The following is a 5,463-nucleotide window of genomic DNA, read 5'->3' as shown; positions in this document are numbered from 1 at the left end:
GTGACGATGGTGATCATGACGGTGCTTCGGAGATGGAGATCACAAGCACACGATTATGATGGCCATATCATATCACTTATATTGATTGCATGTGATGTTTATCCTTTATGCATCTTATCTTGCTTTGATTGACGGTAGCATTTTAAGATGATCTCTCACTAAATTATCAAGAAGTGTTCTCCCTGAGTATGCACCATTGCCAAAGTTCGTCATGCCCAGACACCACGTGATGATCGGGTGTGATAAGCTCGACGTCCATCTACAATGGGTGCAAGCCAGTTTTGCACACGCAGAATACTCAGGTTAAACTTGACGAGCCTAGCATATGCAGATATGGCCTCGGAACACGGAGACCGAAAGGTCGAGCGTGAATCATATAGTAGATATGATCAACATAATGATGTTCACCATTGAAAACTACTCCATCTCACGTGATGATCGGTTATGGTTTAGTTGATTTGGATCACGTGATCACTTAGATGACTAGAGAGATGTCTGTCTGAGTGGGAGTTCTTAAGTAATATGATTAATTGAACTTAAACTTATCATGAACTTAGTACCTGATAGTATCTTGCTGGTCTATGTTGATTGTAGATAGATGGCCTGTGCTGTTGTTCCGTTGAATTTTAATGCGTTCCTTGAGAAAGCAAAGTTGAAAGATGATGGTAGCAATTACACGGACTGGGTCCGTAACTTGAGGATTATCCTCATTGCTGCACAGAAGAATTACGTCCTGGAAGCACCGCTGGGTGCCAGGCCTGCTGCAGGAGCAACACCAGATGTTATGAACGTCTGGCAGAGCAAAGCTGATGACTACTCAATAGGTCAGTGTGCCATGCTTTACGTCTTAGAACCGGGTCTTCAACGACGTTTTGAACGTCATGGAGCATATGAGATGTTCCAGGAGTTGAAGTTAATATTTCAAGCAAATGCCCGGATTGAGAGATATGAAGTCTCCAATAAGTTCTATAGCTGCAAGATGGAGGAGAATAGTTCTGTCAGTGAGCATATACTCAAAATGTCTGGGTATAATAATCACTTGATTCAACTGGGAGTTAATCTTCCGGATGATAGCGTCATCGACAGAATTCTCCAATCACTGCCACCAAGCTACAAGAGCTTTGTGATGAACTGTAATATGCAAGGGATGAACAAGTCAATTCCCGAGCTCTTCGCAATGCTAAAAGCTGCGGAGGTAGAAATCAAGAAGGAGCATCAAGTGTTGATGGTCAACAAGACCACTAGTTTCAAGAAAAAGGGCAAAGGGAAGAAGAAAGGGAAATTCAAGAAGAACAACAAACAAGTTGCTGCTCAAGAGAAGAAACCCAAGTCTGGACCTAAGCCTGAAACTGGGTGCTTCTACTGCAAGCAAGCTAGTCACTGGAAGCGGAACTGCCCCAAGTATTTGGCGGATAAAAAGGATGGCAAGGTGAACAAAGGTATATGTGATATACATGTTATTGATGTGTACCTTACTAGAGCTCGCAGTAGCACCTGGGTATTTGATATGCAAGGGATGAACAAGTCAATTCCCGAGCTCTTCGCAATGCTAAAAGCTGCGAAGGTAGAAATCAAGAAGGAGCATCAAGTGTTGATGGTCAACAAGACCACTAGTTTCAAGAAAAATGGCAAAGGGAAGAAGAAAGGGAACTTCAAGAAGAACAGCAAACAAGTTGCTGCTCAAGAGAAGAAACCCAAGTCTGGACCTAAGCCTGAAACTGAGTGCTTCTACTGCAAGCAAGCTGGTCACTGGAAGCGGAACTGCCCCAAGTATTTGGTGGATAAAAAGGATGGCAAGGTGAACAAAGGTATATGTGATATACATGTTATTGATGTGTACCTTACTAGAGCTTGCAGTAGCACCTGGGTATTTGATACTAGTTCTGTTGCTAATATTTGCAACTCGAAACAGGGACTACGAAATAAGCGAACACTGGCCAAGGACGAGGTGACGATGCGCGTGGGAAATGGTTCCAAAGTCGATGTGATCGCAGTTGGCACGCTACCTCTACATCTACCTTCCGGATTAGTTTTAGACCTGAATAATTGTTATTTGGTGCCAGCGTTGAGCATGAACATTATATCTGGATCTTGTTTGATGCGAGACGGTTATTCATTTAAATCAGAGAATAATGGTTGTTCTATTTATATGAGTAATATCTTTTATGGTCATGCACCCTTAAAGAGTGGTCTATTTTTGATGAATCTCGATGGTAGTAATACACATATTCATAATGTTGAAGCCAAAAGATGCATAGTTGATAATGATAGTGCAACTTATTTATGGCACTGCCGTTTAGGTTATATTGGTGTAAAGCGCATGAAGAAACTCCATACTGATGGACTTTTGGAACCTCTTGATTATGAATCACTTGGTACTTGCGAACCATGCCTCATGGGCAAGATGACTAAAACGCCGTTCCCCGATACTATGGAGAGAGCAATAGATTTGTTGGAAATCATACATACAGATGTATGTGGTCCGATGAATGTTGAAGCTTGTGGCGGATATCGTTATTTTCTCACCTTCACGGATGATTTAAGCAGATATGGGTATATCTACTTAATGAAGCATAAATCTGAAACATTTGAAAAGTTCAAAGAATTTCAGAGTGAAGTTGAAAATCATCGTAACAAGAAAATAAAGTTTCTACAATCTGATCGTGGAGGAGAATATTTGAGTTACGAGTTTGGTTTACATTTGAAACAATGCAGAATAGTTTCGCAACTTACGCCACCTGGAACACCACAACGTAATGGTGTGTCCGAACGTCGTAATCGTACTTTACTAGATATGGTGCGATCTATGATGTCTCTTACCGATTTACCGCTATCATTTTGGGGATATGCTTTAGAGACGACCGCATTCACGTTAAATAGGGCACCATCAAAATCCGTTGAGATGACTCCTTATGAACTATGGTTTGGCAAGAAACCAAAGTTGTCGTTTCTGAAAGTTTGGGGCTGCGATGCTTATGTGAAAAAACTTCAACCTGATAAGCTCGAACCCAAATCGGAAAAATGTGTCTTCATAGGATACCCAAAGGAAATAGTTGGGTACACCTTCTATCACAGATACGAAGGCAAGACATTTGTTGCTAAGAATGGATCATTTCTAGAGAAGGAGTTTCTCTCGAAAGAAGTGAGTGGGAGGAAAGTAGAACTTGATGAGGTAATTGTACCTTCTCCCTTATTGGAAAGTAATTCATCACAGAAATCAGTTCCAGTGGTTACTACACCAATTAGTGAGGAAGTTAATGATGATGATCATGAAACTTCAGATCAAGTTGCTGCCAAACCTCGTAGGTCTTCCAGAGTAAGATCCGCACCAGAGTGGTATGGTAATCATGTTCTGGAAGTCATGTTACTAGACCATGATGAACCTACGAACTATGAGGAAGCGATGATGAGCCCAGATTCCACGAAATGGCTTGAGGCCATAAAATCTGAGATATGATCCTTGTATGAGAACAAAGTATGGACTTTGATTGACTTGCTCTGATCAGCAAGCCATGTTAAATAAATGGATCTTGAAGAGGAAGACGGACACTGATAGTAGTGTTACTATCTACTAAGCTCGACTTGTTACAAAAGGTTTTCGATAAGTTCAAGGGGTTGACTACGATGAGACTTTCTCACCCGTAGCGATGCTTAAGTCTGTCCGAATCATGTTAGCAATTGCTGCATTTTATGATTATGAAATTTGGCAAATGGATGCCAAAACTGCATTCTTGAATGGATTTCTGGAAGAAGAGTTGTATATGATGCAGCCAGAAGGTTTTGTTAATCCTAAAGGTGCTAACAAAAAGTGCAAGCTCCAGCGATCCATCAATGGACTGGTGCAAGCATCTTGGAGTTGGAATATACGCTTTGATGAGTTGATTAAAGCATATGGTTTTATACAGACTTTTGGAAAGGCCTGTATTTACAAGAAAGCGAGTGGGAGCACTACAACCTTTCTGATAAGTATATGTGAATGACATATTGTTGATCGGAAATGATGTAGAATTTTCTGGAAAGCATAAAGAAGTGTTTGAAGGGAGTTTTTCAAAGAAAGACCTCGATGAAGCTGCTTACACATTGAGCATCAAGATCTATAGAGATATATCAAGACACTTGATAAGATTTTTCAATAAGTACATACGTTGACAAGATTTTGAAGTAGTTCAAAATGGAACAGTCAAACAAGAGTTCTTGCCTGTGTTGCAAAGGTATGAAATTGAGTAAGACTCAAAACCCGACTATGGCAGAAAATAGAAAGAGAATGAAAAGTCATTCCCTATGCCTCAGTCATAGGTTCTATAAAGTATGCTAGCTGTGAACCAGACCTATTGTATACCTTGCTCTGCGTTTGGCAAAGGAATACAATTTTGATCTAATAGTAGATCAGTGGACAGCGGTCAAGAATATCCTTAGTGAGGACTAAGGAGATGTTTCTCGATTATGGAGGTGATAAAAGAGTTCGTCGTAAAAGTTACATCGGTGCAAACTTTTACACTGATCCAAATGATTCTAAGTCTCAATCTGGATACATATTGAAAGTGGGAGCAATTATCTAGAGTAGCTCCGTGCAGAGCATTGTAGACATAGAATATTTGCAAAATACATACGACTCTGAATGTGACAGACCCGTTGACTAAGCTTCTCTCACAAGCAAAACATGATCACACCTTAGTACTCTTTGGGTGTTAATCATATAGCGATGTGAACTAGATTATTGACTCTAGTAAACCTTTTAGGTGTTGATCACATGACGATGTGAACTATGGGTGTTCATCACATACATATGTGAATATTGGTGTTGAATCACATGATGATGTGAACTAGATTATTGACTCTAGTGCAAGTGGGAGACTGAAGGAAATATGCCCTAGAGGCAATAATAAAGTTATTATTTATTTCCTCATATCATGATAAATGATTATTATTCATGCTAGAATTGTATTAACCGGAAACATAATACACGTGTGAATACATAGACCAACATAACGTCACTAGTATGCCTCTACTTGACTAGCTCATTTATCAAAGATGGTTATGTTTCCTAACCATAGACATGTGTTATCATTTGATTAACGGGATCACATCATTAGGAGAATGATGTGATTGACATGACCCATTCCGTTAGAATAGCACTTGATCGTTTAGTATATTGCTATTGCTTTCTTCATGACTTATACATGTTCCTGTAACTATGAGATTATGCAACTCCCGTTTACCGGAGGAACACTTTGGGTGCTACCAAACGTCACAACGTATCTGGGTGATTATAAAGGAGTACTACAGGTGTCTCCAAAGGTACATGTTGGGTTGGCGTATTTTGAGATTAGGTTTTGTCACTCCGATTGTCGGAGAGGTATCTCTAGGCCCTCTCGGTAATGCACATCACTATAAGCCTTGCAAGCAATGTAGCTAATGAGTTAGTTACGGAATGATGCATTACATAACGAGTAAAGAGACTTG

This window comes from Triticum aestivum, chromosome 1B (genome assembly GCF_018294505.1).
Source record: "Triticum aestivum cultivar Chinese Spring chromosome 1B, IWGSC CS RefSeq v2.1, whole genome shotgun sequence".
In the NCBI taxonomy this organism is placed as follows: domain Eukaryota; kingdom Viridiplantae; phylum Streptophyta; class Magnoliopsida; order Poales; family Poaceae; genus Triticum; species Triticum aestivum.
The sequence above is the reverse complement of the archived record's forward strand: the minus strand, read 5'-3'. Positions refer to the sequence as shown.